The sequence below is a fragment of the Macaca nemestrina genome (assembly GCF_043159975.1).
Source record: "Macaca nemestrina isolate mMacNem1 chromosome 4 unlocalized genomic scaffold, mMacNem.hap1 SUPER_4_unloc_4, whole genome shotgun sequence".
Classification (NCBI taxonomy): Eukaryota; Metazoa; Chordata; class Mammalia; order Primates; family Cercopithecidae; genus Macaca; species Macaca nemestrina.
Genome location: NW_027257558.1, coordinates 156,046 through 181,603, shown reverse-complemented (window position 1 = coordinate 181,603; position 25,558 = coordinate 156,046). Strand labels below are relative to the sequence as shown.

Below are 25,558 nucleotides of genomic sequence, written 5' to 3'. Positions count from 1 at the left end.
TCCACATTTGTTTGCATAACACTTTTTCACAGTTCTAAAGCACAAGAACCATTCTAAGCTGGTGAAAGCATAAGGCATGTCTATGATCCAGGACTCCAATTCACTGTGGATCAGGGCATCTCAACCTTTACTCAACCTTTACAGTATATCAGAACCACCTGGGGGTTTTTAACAGCACTATACCTGCCCAGGCTCCATTCCTGCAGATTCTATTTCAACTGGTCGGGAGTAAGCACACATGCTTTTTTCACAGCCCCCAAGATGCAGCTAGGTTTGCAAACCACTGGCCAAGATGCTCTCACACTTCCGCTCAGTTCAACACACACTCACTGAGATTCTAAGCACTATGAATTGGGCTAAGTTAACAAGTCAGGCTCCACTCCCTAATAATATAGACAAAGAAACCAAGATCAGAGATTTATTCCAGTCCAAACCAAACAAATTGCCAGGTGAAAAAAATGCCCTGGCATAGTTTGTCATACAAAACAACTTCCTGCATCTTCCCAGTCAGTAGCCTAGAGACTGACTCTGAGCCATGAGAATTCAGAATCAGGGGAAAATGCCAGTCTGAGGCATCTGCCACACTCCTAGCACACCCCCAAAAGCGCCCAGCTACATTTCACATCCACTGTCCTAACAGGGGTCGAAATAGAGAAGAGCAGTGCAATACAGAAAACAGAGCCTGCTGGGCGCCAAAAGGCTGGGGAATTCCAGTCCTAGCCCTGCTACCAATCGGTCTACTCACTTCTCTCTGGTTCTGGTGTGGCCAACAGTTACGCGAGAGGTTGAGACATAAAAGCACAGATGTCAGACAAGCTCCAACATCCAAAATACATAGAAATTAAAAAGCATTAAGGTGATATCAAGGAATGTATAGCATCAACCAGAAAAGTATCTGAAGTATTCGTTTTCCCATTCTTAAGAAATCAAAAGTGGAAGCAGAAAATTGAGCAATCAGCCTACCAAGTTGACTGGGGCAACAGAATACACTCACGGATTCTGCTCACAACAGCGGGGGTGACAGACCAAAAGGAGAACTGCAGAGCGTCCCTCTCTCCTCTGTCCACCCATGCCACCAGTACGTGAGTGCGTCCACACGCAGCGCCCAGTCTCCTGTTCCACTGACGCCAGCGTCCACTCACCGCAAGCCTACTAAGTGCCACATGTGCTACGATGCTCCCTCATCTCATCACCATAGACATCCCTGCTGGAGGTGAGTATGTGACAGACGAAAATCACGGAGGCCTAGGGAGGTTGAGACCCGCGTTCCCACTGCAGTGAGGGTGTGCTTGAGAGGGACACCACGGCTGGGCCCTCCATGCCGCTCCACTCACTAATCACTCCCAGACCAGAGCAGCGAGGGGGAATTTTCTTCCTCTCACTATTTTCAGCCCCTTGGCTGACCCAGCATTCCCCAGAAAGCTATCGAATTCTGGCAGCTCTGAGACCACAAAGCCATAAACGCACGGGACACACAGCCCATCTGTCTCTAATGGGTCTTTTACTTGTCATGCTGGTCATTTCTAAGAGCAGATGGGTTAAGAAAGACTTGGCAAGTTACCACGAAATGACCCCTCCACTCTTCCCTGGGGGAAGGCTGACTAGCGAGCAGTCAGGCCGGCTTTCTTCCCCCACTCCCTGCATTCCTGTCCCCAAGGAGCCACAGACAATCCCACCAAATATAAGCAGGAGACAGCCACCTCCTTCCTACAGCTGGAGGGGGGAAGGGTCCTCTCGGGCCTTTCTAACTGCATGAAAACCAAACTGTGAGCTGTACTGACCCGGGCCTCACCCATGTTGCAGGCGTGTACAACCCAGGTGCCCAGTGGTATCATCAGGCAGAACTACAAATGTGCTTTCCATCGTTTTCATACAATGATTCCAGAACCGCTATCCACACAGCTCCACTTCTCACATATACGACGTGCTTCACGGATTACACAGCATGTTCACCATGGCCCTCATCTGCTCCTCCCAGCAGCCTTGTGTGATCCCTTGAGGATGCTTCCTCATACTGAGGTTTGAAACCAAAACTTTCCCAAGAACATCCAGCTAGTGTTAGAACCAGGATATGAGGGCTTCTGATTCTAGAACCAGTATTTGTTCCACTATTCCACATGGGCCCCTCCAGGGATTTCTGCCTGATCTTAAAATGCAGACAGCAAATCTGTCTCTCTACAGTCCTGGGTTCCCTATAGACAAGAAGTGAAACTTCTAACAGAAAGCTTATACTTATTTGGAAGGCTACCTGGGATATTTCTTTTAAGTTAGTTTGTTCATGTTTTGGAAAGATTGTTCCAATGGCAATGCGGGGCATGAAGTGTAGAAAGGATTCCATGATGAGGCAGAGAAGAGAAACAATTCGGTGGCTCTTACAATGGTTCCAATGAGGCATGAGGCTCAAGCAGAAAGGACAGAGGGAAAATGCATTAGAAAGAAATGCAAAATGAAGTCCACTCAGACCCAGGATGGAAAAAAGGGGATTAAGCATGATGGTGGTTTCGAGGTTGAAAGACTGATGAACAAGGACGTCATTAACTACTGCAGAGTGGTATCTGGGGCCTGGGTGCACCAGTTTGTTTAACCATTCACCTGCTGAGCAGTCTCCGGGCTGTGTCCAGTTTCTAGACTTTATAAATAATGCTGCTATGAACAGATACATATAGGTTTTTGTGTGAACATGAGTCCTCATTTCTCTGGGATAACTGCCCGTGAATGTGAGTGCTGCCTCCTACAGCAATTGCACGTTTAGTTTTTTAAGAAACTGTCAAGCTGTTTTCCAGAATGGCTGTACCATCTTCCATTCCCACCAGCCAAGTGTGAGTGATTCCGTTTCCCCGCATCCTCACCAGCATTGCTCTTGTTACTACTTTTTATTTTAGGCATTCTGATAGGTGTGTAGTGACGTGGCTTTAGTGTGCATTTTTCTGATGGCTCATGATGTTGAACATCTTTTCATGTGCTTATATGTTATCTGAAATGTCTCTTCAGGTTTTTTATTCATTTTCAAACTAGATGACTTGGTTTCACTGCTGAATTTGGATAGTTGTTTATATATTATAGATATGAGTCCTTCATCAGACATGTGGTTTGCAAATAGTTTCTCCCAGTCTCTAGCTCCTCTTTTCATCTTTATTTTGCATTTTACATTTTAGTCCATGATCCATTTTGAGTTAATTTTTGTACGAGGTATGAGGTTTCGATCAGAGTTCAGGTTTTTTTTCCTATGAATAATCAGGTAGCCAGTAACTTTTTTTTAAGAGACAAGGTCTACTCTGTCACCCAGGCTGGAGTGCAATGACAGGATCAGAGCTCACTGCAGCCTCGACTCCTAGGCTCAAGTTATCCTCCAGCCTCGACTCCTGGGCTCAAGTTATCCTCCTGCCTCAGCCTCCTGGAGTAGCTGAGACCACAGGCAGGTGCCACCATGACCAGTTAATTTTGTTAGTTTTTGTAGAGACAGGGTCTTGTGCCATGTTCCCCAGGCTGGTCTGGAACTCCTAGGCTCAAGTCATCATCCCACTTATATGGGGCCAGGCAGTGGCACATGCCTGTAATCACAGCACTTTGGGAGGATGAAGCAGGAGAATCACTTGAATCCAGGAATTCCAGACCAGCCTGAGCAACAGACGGAGGCCCTATCTCTGCAAAATATTTTAAACATTAGCTGGGCATGGTGTTGTACACCTGTGGTCCCAGTTACTTGGGAGGCTGAGGTGGGAGGATCTCTCAAGCCTATGGGGCTGAGGCTGCAGTGAGCCGTGATCGCACCACTACACTCCAGCCTGGGAGAAAGTAAGACCCTGTCTCCAAAAAAAAAAAAAAAAAAAAAAAAAAAAAAAAAAAAAAATAGAGCATCACCCATATTAAAGACACACATTGTCTTTTTGAAAATTTAATTACAGTTATATAATGGACATGTAAAATGTCCAGTTTGAAAGGTTGAAACATATATAACTCTAAGTATTCTTACCTTAAAATTCTGATTCCTCCCTAAGGTATCGCATACTGTTTACATAAGTATCACAATGCCTGGACAACAACTAAAAATGTGTACGAGGGAGAAAAATGATCATATATGCCTATTAATTAAGGTACATTTCCCCCTTATTACATAAAAAAGTCATCACGGCAAACCCCTGTGACTGTATCTAAAGCAAGCCTACAGTTTTACTTCTCCGTATTATAAAATGCAAGGCTACAATTCAAATACTAAACACTTCCTGAAGCCAACTGTAGTTTACTTAAAATAAATGCCTAGGGTCTATATCAAAAATATGAAAAAGCTAGCTACTTCATAGCCATTCCAATCTAAGTTCAGCTTTTCTTTTTTAATTGACACATAATTGTGTACTGTACATATGTATGAAGTACACAGAGTGATGTTATAATACATGTAATGTATGTGATCAGCATAATTAGCATATCCACCATCTCAAACATTTATCATTTCTTTCTGTTGGAACGTTCAATGCCCTTTCTCCAATTATCTGGAACTATATATATATATATTTTTTTGAGACAAAGTCTGGCTCTGTTGCCCAGGCTGGAGTGCAGTGGTGTGATCTCAGCTCACTGCAACATCTGCTTCCTAGGTTGAAGCTATTCTCCTGCCTCGGCCTCCTTGGTAACTGGGGTTACAAGGCACCCACCACTATGCCTGGCTAATTTTTGCATTTTTAGTAGAGACGGGGTTTCTCTACACATTGGCCAGGCTTGTCTCAAACTCCTGACCTCAGGTGATCCACCCACCTCAGACTCCCAAAGTGCTAGGATTACAGGTATGAGCCACCACACCCAGCCTGAAACTATATATTCTTGTTAACTATAGTCATCCTATGTTATAGAACACTAGAACTTTTTCCTATCCAGCTATAATTTTGTATTCTTTAACAAATTTCTCCCTATCTGCCTCTTCCCCGACCCTTCTCACCCTCTAGGATCCTCTGTCTGCTTTCAAATTCCATGAGATCCACTCCTTTTTGCCTTCCACATAAGTGAACATGTGCTGTGTAACTTTCTGTCCCTGGCTTATTTCATAATATCTTCCAGTTCCATCCACGTTGCTGAGAATAACAGGACTTCTTCCCGTGTTATGGCTGAATAGTACTCCACTGTGTATAAATACCACATTTTCTCTATCCATCATCTGCTGTTGGACACCGAGGCTGATTCCTTATCTTGGCTATGGTGAACAGTGCTGTAGGAAACAGAGGTGCGGATGCCCCTCCGACACTGATTTCCTTTTCTTTGGGTATCTACACTGTAGTGGGACTGCTGGATCACACTGTAAATTCATTTGCAGTTTTCTGAGGAACCTCCATACTGTTTGCCATAGTGGGTGCCGTAGCTTACTCTTACTCTTTTTCTTTTTTTCTCTTCGAGACAGAGTCTCACTGTTGCCCAGGCTGGAACACAGTGGTGCAATCTCGGCTTGCTCACTGTAGCATCTGCCTCCAGGGTTCCAGTAGTTCTCATGCCTCAGCCTCCTGAGTAGCTGGGATTATGGGCGCCCACCACTGCACCTGGTAAATTTTTGTATTTTTTAGTAAAGATGGGGTTTCACCACGTTGGCCAGGCTGGTCTTGAACTCCTGGTCTCAAGTGACCCACCCACCTCAGCTGCCCAACGGTGCTGGGATTACAGGTATGATCCACCGCTCCCAGCTAATTTTTGTGTTTTTAGTAGAGACGGGGTTTCACCATGTTGGCCAGGCTGGTTCAAACTCCTGACATCAGGTGATCTGCCCGCCTCGGCCTCCCAAAGTGCTGAGATGTCAGCGTGCGCCCCGCGCCCAGCCAGCTGCTCTAGTGCACACCCCCCTACAGTGTGTAAGAGCTCCCTTGTCTCCATAGCCTCACCAGCACTTGCTATTTTTTGTCTTTTTGATAATACTCATCCTAACAGGTGAGATGATACCTCACTGTGGTTTTGATTTGCATTTCTCTGATTATAAGTGATACTGAGCATTTTTCTCACATATTTTTTGGCCATTTGTATGTCTTCTTTAAAGAAATGTCTGTTTTATTGGGTGTGGTGACACAAACCTGTAAGCCCAGCACTCAGAACGCTAAGGCAGGAGGACAGCTTGAGCCTAGACCAGCCTAGGCAGCATAGCGAAACCCTAGCGCAAAAAAAAAAAAAAAAAAAAAAAAAGAAGAAGAAGAAAAAAGAAATATCTGTGTCTGTTCAGCTTTTTGACCTCCAAAAATTAAGAGCCTATTTTGGAATCTGACAACCTGCCTGATTCAGAGACAATCTGTGTTTGGTTCTACTCTGCTACTTCCTATGTGACTTTGGGAAGTTCCCTTAGCCAATTTGAGCTCAACTTCCTCAACATTAACCAGGAATAAGTACCACCTACCTCTGTTGGTTAATGCTGAGGACTGAAAGGAGAACCTCCACAACGCCACTTGACAACGCCGCCTGGCAGAAACCCTTCAATGTGGGACTGGTAGGATCATCTGAAGCTAAGTACAACTTTCCTTTCCACTGTCCTAGGCTCACTCTGCATACGATTAGCAAGGAATAGCGAATAAAGGAAACCAAAATAGTTGCTTAATTTTTAATAAGAAATTTTTCAAAAGTGGGGGTGGTGGCAAAATAGGACGGACAGGAGGGGAAGGAAAAGCAGCCGGTCACAAGTTCTAGTCCAGGGCTCATCCCCGGCCTCCTCACTCAGGCAATCACCAGTCCCCACCTCCTGGGGAGGGGTACTTTCTCGGCTGGCTTCACCCACATGGAAGGCACTGCCACAGGTGTTCAGAAACCAGGAGCACCTTGAAATGGGCAATGTGCTTTGGGTAGGAGACCTACAATTTCCCCAAAGAAACCACGGCACAAAAGTGACCCACACAGGAGGTACCAACGGCTGTAAATACTTGGTGGCAAAAACTGATGTCATACCTTCTGTCCAGGAGACACACACCCAAATAAAACTTGCCAAAATAGCAGAGAAAAAAATACAGCAGACAGCCAGTGCCATTCTGTTACAGAAATATTTATATCCCAAAGCCAGGGACCTCTCTGGAACACTGTCTTTATTTCCACGTTTCATGGAAGATGTTTGAGTGCACTCACGTGTGTCTCAACAAACTTCCAGTCCCTGCTCTAAACCCTGTGGCTCCTCAGCAAAACCCAAAAACAAGTATCAGTTTTCCTTCCAAATGGGAAAATTCCTGACCTAGCGAACCCAGCATCAAATCCACTTATTATGAGATAGCTGATTACAGGCGAAGCCCTCTAGTCCCAGGATGACTCCCCTCCTGCAGGAGCGGGAGGGATGGGCATAGCACTGGCCTGCCAGACCACATCTCCAGGCAGTTTGCAACCATGGCTGCTCAGCTGAGCCATGATAAAAATCAAAACCAAGTATCTCTGAAAAGTGTACATGTCAAGAACCAGACCTCGGACCAGACTCAGCAGAAATGGATGTTGCAAGGTTTGTTCAGAGACCTCCTCTCCATGCCCCCTCTCCCCGGGACCTCCCTCCTTGCACTAGGAGCCCAGGGCCAATGGATCGCTCCCTTACCTCTAGCGCAGAGCATTTTCAGAACCAGCTCCCAGACTGTACCAGACCCTGAAATGTATTCACTGAATGCACTATTTCTTGAAATGATCATAAATCAACTGACTATAACAACAACTGTTTTAAAAGTGTTCTCTCTCTCTCTCTCAGGAATCGTGCCATGAGTTTGAGCAAGCAGCTTTGCTTCTCTCTACTGCAATTCTATCATTTGCAAAATGTTAACAATTACTGTGTTCACCCATAGCATTGTTGTAAAAAGCCTTAAGACCCACTTCATGTAGCCTGCCTGGAGCACAGACCCTGTCACATGGTAAATGCCCACTGAAGGTGAGTTATCTGTAGCTATTATTACCTGCCACTCCAGCGAACAAAAGGAGTCGATCAGGCCTCATCGTATCACCATGAAAGGATGTCCATGTCGACTACGCAGTGAGAATAGGGGAACTCAATGTTGATCACGTACTATTTTGTTTTTTACAGTGTGTACATACATATTTGTAGGCACACTGGAAAAGATCTGGAAGGAAATACACCCAGTGTTAATAGTGACTACCCCAAAGACACATTCATCCAAACACACAACAGAAAAACACTCACTATCTTTCTGACTTCCATATCATTTGAACTATTTTCAATAAGCGTCTATGGCTTTTGTAAAGTTTTTGAAAGGAATTTATTGCATTTTTTTCTGGAGAAACAAGCAGGAGCATGAAAAAGGTGGAAACAGAAGGTTAAATGGAATGGGACTCAATTCCATTGAGTCAGGTTCAGCACGTACAGGAACCACGCACCTCTCACTACAACTCAACACCAGCTCTCTCTTCTCTTGGTCCAACGACCCAAGACTTAGAGATAAAATGTTTATTGTGATCACATCAATCACACCAAGGAGCTTGGAACCACCCTTCCAAACTCCTCTGGTTCTGTGTTCCTGCCCGGGGCTGTTAGCTTTCCTCCTGTGTCTTTGGCTGGCCTGTAATCCCCTAGTGGTGGAAATGCACCCTGACACTTAGCCATCATCCCCACAACACTGAGCACCACATAGAGACCAGGGCAGTGATGCCCACTCGGACTGTGATTCTACTTATAAAGAAAAGGACCAGGGGCCAGATGCGAATTGTCTTTGGTAACTAACCAGCTGTTGCTTGAACCAGAACAAAGCCAGGTCTCCTGATGCCCAGAAAAGAGCTAGTGCCTGTCCCACTGGAAACGTGGTGAAAATGTTTTGCTTGCTGTGAAAAGATGCACTACTGGAGAAGATGGGTGCAACTTCTCATGGAGACACTCAGCCCAGATCACCAGGAAACAGGGCTGCCGGATGAGACACTTGGCCCAGATCACCAGGAAACAGGGCTGCCGGATGAGACACTCGGCCCAGATCACCAGGAAACAGGACTGTTGGATGAGACATGGGGCCCAGATCACCAGGAAACAGGGCTGCCGAAAGAGACACTCAGCCCAGATCACCAGGAAACAGGGCTGCCGAATGAGACACTCGGCCCAGGTCACTAGGAAACAGGGCTGCCAGATTAGACACTAAGCCCGCCCACCGGAAAGGAAATCTGGATGGGCAATGGAGGGAAATTCACACAGCCCAATGACAGCAACAGCATGAACAAAACAAAAAATACCTGACTGGAAAGCCATAGCCTGGCTAGCAGATTCGAAACAGAGCCACAATCCTAGCAGCACATATCACTGCAACACAGAGCTTCAATCAGTGTATGCACACTTTAAGTAGATATGTAAAATGTCCATGTTTTTGGAACAAGGGGTATTTGTGTGTGTGTGATGTCAAAGAAAACAGCTGAGAAGAAACTGTGGCAAGGAAATAGAAATAGGCGCCCTTACACATTGACAGTGAGATAACGGTATGGCCCTAACGGAAGGGAATCCAGCAACACCCATCAAAATTTAAAATGCGCAGAACCCTGGATCCCTCAATTCCATTTCTAGCAATGCATCCTATGAACATATTCACGCAAATATGCAAGAATTATGTACAACTCAGCATTGATTAATCCAAACGGTTGGGAACAACCTAAATACTTACCGGCGGACAACCGTGTTTATCTTATGCCAACATCTGTGTTTTTAAAAACAAGACACATAGGCTCGGCGCAGTGGCTCACGCGTGTAATCCCAGCACTTTGAGAGGCTGAGGCAGGTGGCTCACGAGGCCAAGATATCCAGACCATCCTGGCCAACATGGTGAAACCCCGTCTCTTCGAAAAATACAAAAATTATCTGGGCGTGGTGGCGCACGCCTGTAGTCCCAGCTACTCAGGAGGTTGAGGCAGGAGAATCCCTTGAAACCGGGAGGCAGAGGTTGCAGAGATCTGAGATCATGCCAGCCTGGTGACAGAGCAAGACTCTGCCTTGGAAAAACAAACAAACAAACAAAAACTGGCAACAGTGGTCACAGGGCAGTGATGGGAGTAGGACTGCCTTTCACTCTCCAGGACCTTTTGAATGTCACTCACATTACATATTCAAAATACATGACTACAGCAAATATTTTCAAAGAAACTATGAAAAACTGGGAGAATAAGAATATCTAACACACAGGACTGCTGTATAATTAAAGAATGAAAAATATTAAGCACTATCAGAGTTCAAAGGAAGAAAGATTAATTCTAGCTTGGATGTCAGAGTAGGGATCATGTAAAGGAAATGAGTATTTCAAGTCTTGAAGGATAGAGAAGATTTAAAGAGGCGGAAGTGTGGAGATGATGTCCCAGATGGAGATAAGAACATAGGCGAAGACGATGTCCCAGATGGAGTTTAGAACATAGGCGAAGACGATGAAGAGATGAGAAGGTATAAATTCTAAGTGCAGCTCTGAGGCTGGGCTTTAGAACAGGGCTTAGGAAAGAAGCTGGAACGCAAGGCTGATGGTGGGAATGGAAACACTGAAACCCAAACTTGCATATCACGCCCTGATCATGAGCCTTGAATGCCAAGCCAGGGAACCCGTCCTTGATCTTAATAATGAAAAATCACTGGGCTGGGTGTGGCGGCTCATGCCTGTAATCCAGTGCTTTGAGAGACTGAGGCGAGAGGACTGCTAAGGATAGCACACCTGTAGTCCCAGCTACTCAGGAGGCTGAGGCGGGAGGATCACTTGAGCCCAGGAATTTAGGGTTACAGTGAGCTGTGATGGTACGCCTGCATTCCAGCCTGAGCAACAGAGCAAGGGCATGTCTCAAAAATCAAATCAAATGAAATAAAATCACTAAAAGTTTGTATAGACATGAAGTATAAAATCATACCATATATGATTTAATTCAGATATATAATATAAATTAGAGGGGGAAAAGAGAACTTAGGAAGCTATTATAAGAAAACAAGACTCAACTAAGACATGAGCAAAGGCCCTGGGCTCACAGCGCTATCTTCATATAAAGGAATGAACTACCACATTTATTTTCATGGTATCACCAACTTAGATACAGGCTACAATATTCTGGAACCATCTCTGTATCAGTCAAATCAGATAGCCATAATACCATAGGGAAATACCATAAAAAACGCCATAGGCTGTGTGGTTTAAACATTAGTTTATTTCTCACAGCTCTGGTGGCTGGAAGTCCAAGATCAGAGTGTTGGCCAACTCAGTTCCGGGACAGGGACCTCTTCCTGGCTTGCAGACAGCAACCTTTCTTCTTGTTTCCTCACACCAGGGCAGTGGGAGCTGCCTGCTTTCTCTTTCTTTTTTTTTGAGACAGAGTCTCGCTCTGTCACCAGGCTGGAGTGTAGTGGCACAATCTCAGCTCACTGCAACCTCTGACTCTCTGGTTCAAGCAACTCTCCTGCCTCAGCCGCCCGAGTAGCTGGGATTACAGGCACGTGTCACCAAACCCAACTAATTTTTGTATTTTTAGTAGAAACAGGGTTTCAGGATGGTCTCAATCTCCTGACGTCGTGATCTGCCCACGTCGGCCTCCCAAAGTGCTGGGATTACAGGTGTGAGCCACCACACCCGGCCTGGTTTCTCTTCTTCTAAGGGCACTAATCCTGTGAGACAAGGGCCCATGCTCATGACCTCCTCTAACCCTTATCACCTCCCAAAGGTCCTACCCCCTAATACCATCACACTGGCAGTTAGGGCTCCAGTACAAGAATCTGTTGGAGACATAAACATTCAGTTTAGAACAATGTCTTTTCAATCCTGTTGAAAAAAACAACCAAATGAGTAGGCAAAGAAGTACCTTATATGTAAACAAGTCAGGACTTTTCATATTTCTGCTAACACATTAAGGTCAATTTAAAATGTCTGATAACAAGAGTCAGAAGCAGAGATAAATGAAAGTTAGTTACTCTGCATTTTAGGCCCACATTGAGCTGTCTTTCAATGACATTGTGGCACAAAGAACACTGCTTTCTATTCCTGGTTTTGCCACCAAAAAAGCTGGAACATTTCCCTGTATTTCCGTTTATCTTGAAAATCACTGGGCTGACCTAGCGGACCTCCAAGGTCCCTTCCATTCACAAATTCCACAAATAACTTCCTACCAACAGATGCTACACAAATAAACTGCACTGACGAAGGGGAAAGCTAACACTAGCAAACAATGAGATGCACACAAGACAAGACGTATAGAGAACTGGATCAACCACAAACTGGTGGACGATGAGCCGGCGGTGGATAAAAACACATTCCCTAATGACGGACAGAGAGGCAATGGCGCCGAGGTAGTATTGTGGAAGATTTCCTATTTTAAATCTTAAGATAAATGCCCAATTGTTTATATTCATTCTGATTAAATGTGAACATGAAAACTTCCTCCAGGGGACACAGACATCTAAAAAGTTCCCAATGTATCCAATTTGTCATTTGATATTTTTACTGACAAGAAAAATGAGGGACTGAATATACAAACAGACCATGCCTGATCATATGTATAAAGACAGAACTCAGACCACAACCTGTAGCTGCCCACCCAGGAAACCAATCCCCTATCTACAGTCAACAGCCAGGAGGCCAGCCAGGCTAGCACATCAGACAGGAAGCCAGACTGCTCTCTCTCCACAACCCAGAAGCTAAACCACAACTCTGTCCATGTGGCCAGGACTTGACTCAAAACTGACAGCTACCCTAATTTTGGCCCCTGTTTCCAGTTAGGATCATTCAGAGAAAGCCAAATACGCCCCTAACCAATCACATAGGACAACCCACTTCTGCACAGCCGCCTCCAGTCCCCACAACAGCCTCCACTGGGAGCCGTTCTTTTCCATCCTGAAATTTCCCCACTCTTCATCAGCCACTCACTTGCATGTCAGTCTCTGCCACACGCAAGTAATGGTGCTGACTCTCTTGCCACAGCAGTTCTGAGAAAATCACCTCTGCCTGTCTCATGCGGGCGGCCTTCCTTTATTTTCCCCAAAGAATAAGTCTTAAATGAGGGGCTTCTCTCTATATGGCCAAGCTATACAATTCAGAAGCCCAGCATGGCAGATTCCAAGCCTGGAAAGACCATACACCCCTCAGGTCTTCTTTCCACAAAACACAGCTTCCTTGAGTTCTTCAGTCACTCCCACCAACCAGGGAAGGAACCACGTGTTATGGAAAGATGAAGGGCCTTGAAGTCAAACTTCTGAGTTCATCAAGTACTTCATCTTTCCACTTAAGAAATTACATGGCCTCGGCCAGGCGTGGTGGCTCACACCTGTAATCCCAGCAGTTGGGGAGTCCCAGTTGGGCAGATCACTCATGGTTGGGAGTTCAAGGCCAGCCTAACCAACATGAAAAAACCCCGTCCCTACTAAAAATACAAAATCAGCCTGGCGTGGTGGCGCATGCCTGTCATCCCAGCTACTCAGGAGGCTGAGGCAGGAGAATCACTTGAACCAGGGAAGTAGAGGTTGTGGTGAGCCGAGATCGCGCCATTGCACTCCAGCCTGGGCAAGAAGAGCAAAACTCTGCCTCAAAACAAAACAAAACAAAACAAATGACGTGACATTGAACAATTTTCTTAACTTCTCTAAGCCTCTATCTTCATCTTCAATAAAATCATTTTACCTCCAAGATTGCATTAAATGGAATCCCACATGTAAACCAGCTGACAAATATTAGGGGCCCAACAGCTGTGCGCTCCTACTGCCGCCCCACTTTACCCCAAGGGAGAAGCACAAGATGTCCAGAAAAAGCCTGTTGGTCCCTACACCTCAGCATCCTGTGTTCACACAAGGCGCAGTGGCATCCAGACTTACCGGGGTCACCCAAATACAAGACATGTTTTGATTTTTCAACTTAGGTACACATGGCTTCTAACGTTCACCATATATGATCCATAATTTAGAAGAGATTCTCCTACACTACCCCGTGGTTCTATTTTAGCAGACTTAGATGTGCCATAATAGCTCACTCTCTTAAGCCCTCTTCAGTATCAAAAACAAAACTTTAATCTGTAACACAGTTATCAGCAGTGAAAGTGGAAAAGGTACCTATGAGTCAAAATGACCCTCTGCCCCGCCCCGCCCCACCCTACAAAAAGCTGTTCAGGAGTATTTGGGCTGCTTATGAGAATGCTGTCTGTATTCCCAGGGACAAACGCCTACCCTGGTTGGAAGCTGCGCTGCTCAGCCTCCAGGGTAGAAAGCTCCCCACACCCTCTACCCAAGGAGAGGAGAAGCAAATGGGGTGGCCAGGCTCCAGGATGTGGATGTTTAGTGTGGTTTCTGCAGTCCAGGTCACCGCCATGGGTGAAGCTCTTCCTTCCTTCTTTTCCACCCAAGTGGCCAAGGTCCTACGGCCGCTGTAGGGCCTCTACCCTATGAGTTAGCCCAGCCATCATTCTCTCTTCTTTTCTTCTTTTCTTCTTTTCTTCTTTCTTCTTTCTTCTTTCTTCTTTCTTCTTTCTTCTTTCTTCTTCTTCTTCTTCTTCTTCTTCTTCTTCTTTTCTTCTTCTTCTTCTTCTTCTTCTTCTTCTTCTTCTTCTTCTTCTTCTTTTTCTTCTTCTTCTTTTCTTCTTCTTCTTCTTCTTCTTCTTCTTCTTCTTCTTCTTCTTCTTCTTCTTTTCTTCTTCTTCTTTCTTCTTTCTTCTTCTTTTCTTCTTCTTCTTCCTCTTCTTCTTCTCTTCTTCTTCTTCTTCTTCTTCTTCTTCTTCTTCTTCTCTTCTTCTTCTTCTTCTTCTTCTTCTTCTTCTTCTTCTTTTTCTTCTTCTTCTTTTCTTCTTCTTCTTTCTTCTTCTTCTTCTTCTTCTTCTTCTTCTTCTTCTTCTTCTTTTCTTCTTCTTCTTTCTTCTTTCTTCTTCTTTTCTTCTTCTTCTTCCTCTTCTTCTTCTCTTCTTCTTCTTCTTCTTCTTCTTCTTCTTCTTCTTCTTCTTCTTCTTCTTCTTCTTTTCTTCTTCTTCTTCTTCTTCTTCTTCTTCTTTTTCTTCTTCTTCTTTTCTTCTTCTTCTTTCTTCTTCTTCTTCTTCTTCTTCTTCTTCTTCTTCTTCTTCTTCTTCTTCTTCTTCTTCTTCTTCTTCTTCTTCTTCTTCTTTTCTTCTTCTTCTTTCTTCTTCTTTTCTTCTTCTTCTTCCTCTTCTTCTTCTCTTCTTCTTCTTCTTCTTCTTCTTCTTCTTCTTCTTCTTCTTCTTCTTCTTTTCTTCTTCTTCTTCTTCTTCTTCTTCTTCTTCTTCTTCTTCTTCTTTTTCTTCTTCTTCTTTTCTTCTTCTTCTTCTTCTTCTTCTTCTTCTTCTTCTTCTTCTTCTTCTTCTTTTCTTCTTCTTCTTTCTTCTTTCTTCTTCTTTTCTTCTTCTTCTTCCTCTTCTTCTTCTCTTCTTCTTCTTCTTCTTCTTCTTCTTCTTCTTCTTCTTCTTCTTCTTCTTCCTCTTCTTCTTCTTTTCTTCTTCTTTCTTCTTTCTTCTTTCTTCTTTCTTCCTTCTGCTTCTGCTTCTGCTTCTGCTTCTGCTTCTGCTTCTCCTTCTCCTTCTCCTTCTCCTTCTCCTCCTCCTCCTCCTCCTCCTTCTCCTTCTCCTCCTTCTCCTTCTCCTTTTTTTTTTTTTTTTTTGAAATGGAGTCTCACTCTGTCACCTAAGCTGGATGCAGTGGCATAATCTTAGCTCACTACCACCTCTGTAAACCGGGTTAAAGCAATTCTCCTGCCTCAGTCTCCCAAGTACCTGGGATTACAGACACCCGATACCACGCCCAGCTAATTTTTATATTTTTAGTAGAGACGGAGTTTCAACTTGTTGGCCAGGCTGCTCTCGAACACCCGACCTCAGGTAATCCACCTGCTTTGGCCTCCCAAATTGCTGGGATTACAGGCATGAGCCACTGCATCTGGCCGAGTCAGCCCAGCCATCCTGACATTTTGTTCTGGCAAAATTACTCTCTTCTACATCTACCTTCCAAGTAGCTAAATCAGAGATCTGGCCCTTGGGGCAGGCTTGAAGAATCCCTGTTTTGGGTCCTCAAGAGGTCCTTCCAGGGTCTGGGACAATTTCAAGACTTGTGTTCTTAAAGAGGAAAGAAACCTCACGTACATGGCTCTCGCAGAGCTCAGGCGAGCCCGTATCGGAGGCAAGGCTTGGGAGGTGGCCCTAAGGTTTGGGTGTGCCATCTATGATAACAGCTAAGAGATCTGAAGCCAGCTGTCTGGGTTCAAACCTCAATTCCAACAGCACTGGCTGTGTGATGTTAGACAACGTCCCCAGCCTCTCTGTGGTTCAGTTTCCTCACTGTAAAAGGGCCACAATAATAGAGCTGCTCTAAAAATTAAGTGAATTGGTGCATATAAGGTATTCAGAACAATGCTTGGCACATGGGGAGTTCAATAGACACGTATTGAACAGAGTAACTTAGCAATTAGTAAATATACTCATGCAGGCCAGGCGCTGTAGCTCACGCCTGTAATTCCAAAACTTTGGGAGACTAAGGCGAGAGGGTCCCTTGAGCCCAGGAGTTTGAGACTAGCATGGGCAACACAGCAATATTCCATCTCTAAAAATGTGTGTAACATACATGTATATATACACTCAAATGTTCACAGTGTATTTATAATATACAAAATAGCTGGAATACAGAGTTAACTATTCACAATGGTTACTTCTAGAGAAGGGGGAATGCAAATTTCAGCTTTTTACACCACACATACATTCTTGTATCATCTGAAATATTTAAGCAAATTGTATGCATAAATTTGCCCCGAAACACATACCAGAACAATGTAGTTTTAACTCCAAAATCTTCAAATCATGATGGAATTGTCCTGTGAAAGCAAATTTATAGAGATGAAAAGTCTCCCTGCAGCCTAAATGCTCTTTCATGTGACCTATATTACACAAACCAATGCAGAGGCCCAATCCTTGTCCCACTGTCATACGAATTTTTCAGTGAACTGCATTCCCCTTTACAAACTAGATGATAATTAGAGTTACCAGGCAAGAACGTGGATCCAGTTCTGCTTTTTCAAAGCCCAATGTTCCTCACATAATAGCAATGCATTCTTCAACCGGTCAACTGCCCCCAACACCTGAGCTCTCTGTTGTACACAACTCAGCAAGGCCTGGGAGAAAGCAGGTGCAAATTTCACTTACTCAGTAACAACACATCCCGCCTGATTCTTCTGCTGGGCTAGTTCTCAAGTCATCTTTTTCTAAGCTTTCATTTGGCTCTGCCACACGTACCTAGGCTGGGTAAAACACTTTACCAGATTTTTTTTTTTTTTTCGAGACAGAGTTTCACTCTGTCGCCCAGGCTGGAGTGCAGTGACGCCATCTCGGCTCACTATAACCTCTGCCTCCTGGGTTCAAATGATTCTCCTGTTTCAACCTCCCAAGTACCTGGGACTACAGGCATGCCACCACACCCAGCTAGTTTTTGTATTCTTAGTAAAGATGAGGTTTCACCATATTGGTCAGGCTGGTCTCAAACTCCTGACCTCATGATCCACCTGCCTCGGCCTCCCAAAGTGGTGGGATTACAGGCGGGAGTCACTGCACCTGGCGTACTTTACCGGTTTTGTTCCTGAATGAAACCTGTTATTACTATCAATAATGTCAATCAGTGCCATTTCATTCACCGTGTGACACACACACAAAGCACTTCATACTCGCTCCACCTATCTGCTTTTCTGCAATGGCCGCAGTGTTCCCCATCTTACATGAGAGGCACAGAGAAAGACAATGACTTCTCCAAGGTTTTGTAATTCACAATCAGTGGCAGAACCAACATATCCAACCCGGTCTGGCCAAGGCCTGTGTTTCAGCCACACCACTTGGTTGCTGCCCCTAAGGCTCAATGGGCAAGTGACAGATCACTCCAATTGCAGAGGCTGCAGAAATGCCTTCCGCCATAGTACAATGGACGGTTCGCTCTCAGGAGGGGAGGCAGGGGTGGGAATCAGCACACGGTTCTGCTCGGTTTCTCATGCAGGGCACAGACTATGTATTTTGTGCCTTGCTTTGGAGGTGAAATGTCTCCTGCCCCCTGTACCACAGCTTTCTTTGGCCTCTCCACATAAAAGTACAACTGAGTTCCTCAGGGGCAGGCAGTGATCACTGCCCTGTGCCACACCTGACTGCTGTCCCAATAGGTGGACACACAGGCTCTTCTCTTATGGCCCAGGCTGCCCCCATCTGCTAAGCATCAAAAACTACACACAGGATTTGCAGAACATTAATGACATGGAGGTGACTGCTTCATCTCTGTTGAAAACTTACTGCAGTGTTGTAAAGAAGAGAATTCAGGAAAAGCTGAACATTTGAGGCTGGCTGGCTGTAATCTTCAGCTGCTGAGAAAGCCTCAGCTGCTCGGTTCCACTGTGGAAATGCAACTCCTCCCTCAAAGTCCAACTCACGTACACCTCCTCTGCGGTGCCTGCCCCTTCCTCCCTTTCAGAAGCACGTGCTCCCTCTGCAGTCCCAGAGCATTCTATCGCCACCTCTGGAGCCACACTGTCCCAGCCGACAGCCAGCTCAGTGCACAGCTGCCTCTCCCTGTGTGTACCTGCAGGCCCCACCTGGGCTGGAAGGCTGCCTCCTTCTCCTCCACACGGAGGCGGCACTCAGGACCTACTGAATGAGGGAGGGAGTGGATGAGCAAGATAGCCAAGGGCCACAGGGAATGAATGGCCTGCGGCTCCCAGCAGGAACAGCCCCTGCCCTGCCAATCCGGAGGTGCTGGCTCTGTTCTCAGCAGGGCTGCTAAAAGCTCCCTTATAACAGCTCTAGGCCACAACGACCAACTTGGTGTCAGGCCCTAAAGACACCAAAAATCCTAACAAATAAAGAGGCGGCTATGCAGCATGCTGGTTAAAAGCACAGGCTTTGGAGTCAGAGCTTGAATTCCACTTATTATGTGACCTTGAGCAAGTTACTCAAGGCATCAATCTCATTTTGTCACCAGCAAAATGAGGACATTATCCACCACACAGTGTTGCTGAAAAAGTAAGAGAGGTGACAGACGCAAAGTGCTTGGCACTTACTTACTCTTACTGGTTTATTACAAAGAAGAGAACACACGAGCAGCCAAATGCAAGAGATGCACAGGGCACACCACGGGGCAGAGAGGTCGGGGCTCCCATGCCGTCCCTGGAAGTGCCACCTCCCCAGCACCAAATGAGTTCACCAAACCAGAAGCTCTCCAAACCCAGTATTTAGAGGGTTTTATGGAGTTTTCATAGCATAGACATGATGAAGTCATTGGCCACCTGTGACTAGCTCAATCTCCAGCCTGTCTCATCTCCCCTCCCAGAGGTAGGGGTGGGGCTGGTATGTCCAACTCTTTACTCATGACTCATCTTTCTGGCAACCAGCCCCAATCCTGAACCTGTCCAGGGGCCCGAAGCCACCTGTCATCTCATTATCATACAAAAGACACTCCTATCACCCCAGAGATTCCAAAAGTCTTAGAAGCTCTTGTGTCAGGTATTGAAACCTAAGACCAAATATTATAGCCAATGATGTTCCTATCACTCAGGAAATTACAAGGGTTTTAGAAGCTCTGGGCCAAAAACCAGGAAGAATACTAAATATATACACTATTGTACTATGTATCCCACTATCACGATACTTTTTTTTTTGAGACAGCGTCGACCTCTGTTGCCCAGGTTGGAGTACAGTGGCGTGTACAGCTTATGATGCGATCTCAGCTCACTGCAACCTCCACCTCCCAGGTTCAAGCAATTCTTGTGCCTCACGCTCCTGAGTAGCTGGGACTACAGGTGTGCGACACTACAACTGACGAATTTTTGTATTTTTTAGTAGGACAGGGTTTCACTGTGTTGGCCAGGCTGGCCTTCAACTCCTGGCCTCAAGTGATTTGCCTGCCTCGGCCTCCCAAAAATCTGGGATAAGTCACAAGCCACCATGCCTGGCCTCACTATCACAATAATTATACTGAGAGGATGGGGGAGAAAAACGTGGGCAACAGGAGGAGGGGAGAGGGTAAGCAACCTGAATCCTTGTCTTCCACACAATCTAGAAGAACCAGCTAAAACATAAACATAGTAACCTCCAAGGAGCAGGGATTAGGGTGGAGAAGGGTAAGGTGGGGGATTGCTGGGTTTTATTGTAAGCCTTGTTAATTTCTGACTCTTAGAGCTGTATGCCTGTACAACTTTGCAAAAATGAGTATTTACCTGTAATCCCAGCACTTTGGGAAGCCAAGGTGGGCGGATCACGAGGTCAGGAGATCGAGACCATCCTGGCTAACACGGCGAAACTCCATCTCTACTAAAAATACAAAATATTAGCCAGGCATGGTGGTGGGCACCTGTAATCCCAGCTACTCAGGAGGCTCAGGCAGGAGAATGGTGCGAACCCAGGAGGCAGAGCTTGCAGTGAGCTCAGACCATGCCACTGCAATCCAGCCTGGGCGACACAGCGAGACTCCACCTCAAAAAAAAAGAAAGAGTATTTAATTTTTAAACAAAATCTGATACTTGACCAACAACAATAGTATATTAAGTGATATAGTTTTTTGTTTTTGTTTGAGAGGGTCTTGCTCTGTTGCCCAGGGAGGAGTGCCATGGTGTAATTCTAACTCACCACAGCCTCAGATTATTGGGATCAGGTGATCAACCTCCCGAGCAGCTAGAACCACAGGTATGCACCCCCACGTCCAGCATTTTTTTTTTTTTTTGGTAGAGGTGGAGGTCTCGTTATGTTGCTGGTCTTAAACTCCTGATCTCAGTGGATCCTACTGCCTCAGCCTCCCTAAGTGCTGGGATTACAGATGTGAGTCACCACACCAGGCCCAAGTGGCGTATTCTAAAATTTTTTGGAATCCAACCACTTCGAAAATGTACGGAGAGCTATAAATCGTCTCCCCATAAACACACATGGATGCATATACACAAAATTGTTGCACAGGATTTTGGGGACTTCATAAATTTCTGAAAGCCAGGTTGAAAACCTTAGGATTATAGATTCTGGTTTCTTTTTTTTTTTCTTTTTTTTTTTTTTTTGAGACAGAGTCTCGCTTTGTCGTCCAGGCTGGAGTGCAGTGGCGTGATCTCGGCTCACTGCAAGCTCCGCCTCATGGATTTACACCATTCTCCTGCCTCAGCCTCCTGAGTAGCTGGGACTACAGGCGCCCACCACCATGCCCGGCTAATTTTTTGTATTTTTAATAGAGGCAGGGTTTCACCATAGCCAGGTTGGTCTCAATCTCCTGACCTCGTGATCTGCCCTCCTCGGCCTCCCAAAGTCTGGGATTACAGGCGTAGCCACCGCGCCCAGCCCTAGATTCTGGTTTATTAAAGGAAATGTATTTCAAGTCAGAGCTTGTCATTTATTGCACAGGAAAATAAAAACTTCATTTAAAAAATCAAAAACACCCACATGATAAAATGAGGTCCTGCTTGGTTTTAAACTACTTGGCCACCATCAGTTGTTTTCTTGACCACAGGATGCACCTAAGTCCTAACTATGAATAAAGGTACAAACATTGTTTATTGGGCTTTTGGCTTCAGCCTTGAAATAGTCAGATTCTCTCAAACTCAGGAATGTGAATCGCTGTTGGGCTGATGCAGCTGTTTCCATTCTAGAAATGGACCTGGAATCACGTACTTTTCACTCATAGAGAGTCCTTTGTGTAAAACTTGAAAAGGCAAGGTCCCAAATTCCCCATATGGGTGTTTCTTCCAGTAGAGGAATGACTCTAATGACTTCTTAGCAAAACTTACATAATCAGGGCAGGCCATCAAAATACTCCAAAACACAAAGTTTAGCTCCATTTCTGATGGACCTGTCTCCATTGCTATCAATCTCACCAACAGCCTCACATCAAGTCAGAGGAACGGTTTTTTCACTTAAGAAGGATCTTCATGGCTGGGTGTGGTGGCTCACGCCTGTAATCCCAGCACTTTGGGAGGCCAAGGTGGGCAAATCACAAGTTAACGAGTTTGTGACCAGCCCGGCCAACATAGTGAAACCCTGTCTCTACTAAAAATACAAAAATTAGCCGGGCCTGGTGGCACATGTCTGTAGTCCCAGCTACTCATGAGGCTGAGGCAGGAGAACTGCTTGAACCCGGGAGGTGGAAATTGTGGTGAGCCAAGATTGCACCACTGCACTCCAGCCTGGGCAAGAGAATGAGACTCCGTCTGGAAAAAAAAAAAAAAAAGAGGGATCTTCATGTTCTTGCCAATTTGCAAAAATGAAAAAAAAAATTGGTATCTGTTAACCAGAGGCAATGAAAAGCACCTCCCAGGCTGCTGTAGTAACTGGATCAGTAACTGTGATGGGAGATTCCAACCCCCGAGACCTGTGACTATGTCACACAGCAAAAGGGCTTTGCCACAGGCCTTAGAAGGAGTATCCTGGGCTATCCAGGGAGGTCCAGTCTAATCCCATGAGCCTCTAAGAGCATAGAACTGGCCAGGCACGGTGGCTCTTGCCTGTAATCTCCACACATTGGGAGGCTAAGGCAGGCGGATCACGAGATCAAGAGATGGAAACCATCCTGGCTAAAATGGTGAAACCCCATCTCTACTAAAAATACAAAAATTAGTCGGGTGTTGTGGCGGGCACCTGTAGTTCCAGCTACTCAGGAGGCTGAAGCAGGAGAATCACTTGAACCTAGGAAGTAGAGGTTGCAGTGAGCTGAGATCACGCCACTGCACTCCAGCCTGGGCAACAGTGTGAGACTCCATCTCAAAAAAAATTTTAAAATAGGGCATAGAACTTTCTCCGAGTGGAAGAAGAGAAATGCACACAGGGGAACTGGAGAGGCTGACCAGGTCCCTGGCCTAGCTAGTCCTGAGCTGATGGGACCACGTGCAAAGACCAGATAGAGGTCTCAGGAGCTGAGGGCAGCCCCCAACAGATGGCCAGCAAGGGAACAGACACCTCAGTCCTGCAACCACAAAGAACTATGTTTGGCCAAAAGTGCTTGGAAACAATTCTCCAGTGAGGAATGCAGCCCAGCCCACATGGTGATATTTGCCCAGTGACACCCACGTCAGACTTCTGTCCCACAGAACTGTGAGATGATACAATTTCAATTGTTTTAAGCCCCGAAATTTGTGGAAATGTGGTAAAGCAGCAACAGAAATGAATACAGTGATTTACATGGAAACCCCTAGAAGAGTGTCTGGCACGGTGTTGACACCTGACAGGCGTTTCCGGACTTCCTTACATCGCAAGACAGGGCTGGCCACACTCCATCCAAAACAATAGATGATAGACTTGTTCTGACAAAACAGATTCAGTGAATTATAAATGGCCCAGAACACCTACAAATTTCAGGTTTCAGGTAAGTGATTGCCTTTCCTTTCACTTAGAAACCTCCCAATGCTCATCTTACTGATAAACTCTAAGTACCAAGCAGGAGACTAAACACCAGACAAACCCAGCCCCAGATGCCCCGAGGGAGCCCATCCCAGCACTCACTCCGCTGCACTGAAATGATGTCCAGGTCAGTTTATCCCACTAGACCAAGAACTCCAGCTCTCCATGTGTGAGTCACCAGTGCTGCCTCTGCATCTCTGCTTCCAGGATGGTGCTTCTGCACTTCACAGGAAATCTGTATCAATGTCTGTCAACACTATATATGACAGTGTAACTTAATGTCTGCACAGAAAACATCAATTCTTTGAGGACCAGGGCCGGGTTTATTAGCCTTTATCCTCCCACTGCCACTGTCTGGGACACCAGAGGCACTCGGTAGAAGTTGGTGAAGAGAAGGAAAAGGCAGAGGAGAGACAGGAAAGCAGGACCAACACTGCAGACACAGATTCCGAGGTGGCTGGAGGAGAGGCAGGGCAGAGAAACTTCCTGGATGCTGGAATGGGGTTCACTGTGATACCTGCTGCTGAATTTCAAATGTCAAAGGTGGTGCTTTGCTGACCTTGACCTCTGACTGCCCTTTAGCTTTCCCGACCTCAACACAGGGCACTTAGAAACTGCAATGTCAAGAAATGATGCTTCATTAAAGCATGGGAATGTTATTTACATGGACGTCCATTACTGCATTTTTTTACATGGGAATGTAAATAATTGAAGAGATTGGTAAAGACTAAATCATGCACATTCAATAACTTTGTAAAATATTAATGATAACTGAAACACAAATTTTGATGTTCCCCAAAAATGCTAAAATATAAAACAATACTGGCCAGTTAAAGATAGAAAACAATCCTAATGAAGCTCCCCAACAGACACATTAAAACTTCTCTGTACATTAAACATTTGGGATTTCAAAGGAAAACCCAGATTCATTCCATTCTTAATAGGGCATTAAAAAAAAATTCTTAGGTAATACAATATTTCATTTAAAATTTACAAAATTCCATCACATTCATGATTTCATTTGATCCTCAAAACAATCTCCTGAGTTAGGCAGAACAGGTATTACTAACAACTAACTCCATTCTACAGGTAAGGGAATTGAAGTTCAGAAAGCACTTGGACTTAACAAAAGCTTTAATAGGGCCACATGTAGAAACCAAATCTTCTGCTCAAAAGAACTAGAAGAAGTTATCTTTTACTTATTATTCATACTTATATCCTGTCAATATCCAAAAACGTTTTGAGGTAGCCTGCAATAATAGACACCTATCCAATAAAAACATTAAAATGAAAAACGGGGGGAAAAACAGCAGGTAACATGGGAGACAGACAAAGGTACATAGCAAAGACTGAGACTTACAACCTAAGAAAACTTCATCTCTGACCTTCCAGTTCCAGGCAGATAATACTAAAGGAAACAACATGGTTCATAGACTCATCAACTGACAAAAGAGAGGTTGCATCAGTTCTTAACTATGAAACACTCCTAGTAGCCACAGCAAATCTCTAGGACAACATATCAATGGTATCAAAGCAAGAGAATACTTCAGTGATAGAGTGAATTAAGTTCCCTGCTTGGGACCCAGGCCAGGGCTAGAGAAAAGAACTCTGAAATGTAGAGCTCAAAAATATATCCTCTGTCGGCCAGGCACAGTGGCTCACACCTGTAGTCCCCAGCGCTCTGGAAGGCCGAGGCAGGCAGATCACGAAGTCAGGAGATGGAGACCATCCTGGCTAGTAAAGTGAAATCCTGTTTCTACTAAAAATACAAAAAATTAGCCGGGCGTGGTGGCAGGCGCCTATAGTCCCAGCTGCTTGGGAGGCTGAGGTAGGAGAACAGAGTGAATCCAGGAGGCGGAGCTTGCAGTGAGCCTAGATCCTGCCACTACACTCCAGCCTGGGCAACAGAGCAAAACTCTGTCTCCAAAAAAAAAAAAAAAAAAAAAAAAAAAACCCAAAAAAACATATATATACACACACACACACACACACATATATATATACACACACATATTTATATATATATACACACATATTTATATATATATACACACACATATTTATATATATATACACACCCTCTGTCTTCTCCATACCCATGTGTTCCCTTCTGTGAGAGAATTCCTTACACCATTACGGGGAAGAGAATTTTTCTCTGCTCTATTTGCTTGAAAGAATTAAAAGTGTAGGGCAAAAATCTTGGAAATTATGTAGTTTACGATCCTCAAAAGTGAGAAAAATGAAGCCCAGAAGAGAAGGCCTTCCAGGAAAATTCCAGAGCCGGAGGTAGACCCCGTACATTGTT

General features: G+C 45.0%; 1 pseudogene; it reads right to left on the bottom strand.

The window, feature by feature from the left end:
- The window catches only part of LOC139361047 (SH3 domain and tetratricopeptide repeat-containing protein 1-like), a 43,259-nt pseudogene extending 35,218 nt beyond the window's left edge, over positions 1–8,041 (bottom strand).
- Positions 8,042–25,558: the final 17,517 nt, after the last annotated feature.